The following is a 904-nucleotide window of genomic DNA, read 5'->3' on the forward strand; positions in this document are numbered from 1 at the left end:
CCTCCCACCCTGCCTCTGCCTGCCAGGGATCCCTCCCGCCCGCTGGGGTGTGGAGCAGGGTCTGTGCTCGGAGCCGCTCGGCAGCCACTGCAGGTGGCTTGGGGTGAAGCGACTGGTGTTGTGGTGTCAGGGCACAAGAATGCTGGGGAGGGGAGCAGGACCCCGAAAGAAGTTGGAGTTGTTTCTGTGTTGGTGTATCCCTGGCTCTCGGGGGTGCTGACGGTGACTTCCAGCCCCATGTGGGCCACAAATCACGGACAGCGAGCCCTGACCTGCCCTGCAGGACCAAACCCCCAACTCCTCCCCCAACCGGGGGCTGTGGGGCCGTGGGAGGGACCTGCATGTCCTGGAGGAGGGAGATACTCCCCCATTTCCCCCCGGGCAGGGGGGCTCTGGACCTGCAGGGTGGCCCCTCAGTCCCCATTGCTTCGTGCCAGATTCCTGCAGCTCCGGGGGGAGTTGTGTGGCTGCTTCTGCTGGGAGGGGAACTGTGGGGCTTGTTTGTTATTGCTGTTGGATTCGGGATATGTGGGGACGTGTTCCCCTCCTGTGTGGACAGCAGGAGGGTCCTGGCCTTGGGAGGGGGCAGGTTTGGGCACCGTCCCCTCAGATCTCGCTGGCCCACAGAGCTGCTTAATTTATTAACTGCTGGGAAATAGGGAGGGAGGAGATGTGGCATTCCTTGCTGTGGGGCCTGGATGCTGCTCTCTTCTCCTCCCGAAAAAGTGCCTTCCCCCTTCGCCCCTTCCCTGGCTCCCTGGGCAATGGGAGACTCTCACTTGGAAGCTGGTTGGTCCTTTGGTAGCTTAGGCATCAGACTAGGATTTAAGGAATACCTTTGAATGTGCTGCTATAGTCTGGGATGCATCTCCACCTTCCCAGGGCAGGGATCTCGGATCACACT

The sequence above is a fragment of the Empidonax traillii genome, unplaced genomic scaffold (genome assembly GCF_003031625.1).
Source record: "Empidonax traillii isolate 1590-97213 ecotype Southwest subspecies unplaced genomic scaffold, ASM303162v1 scaffold925:size245191, whole genome shotgun sequence".
Taxonomy (NCBI): domain Eukaryota; kingdom Metazoa; phylum Chordata; class Aves; order Passeriformes; family Tyrannidae; genus Empidonax; species Empidonax traillii.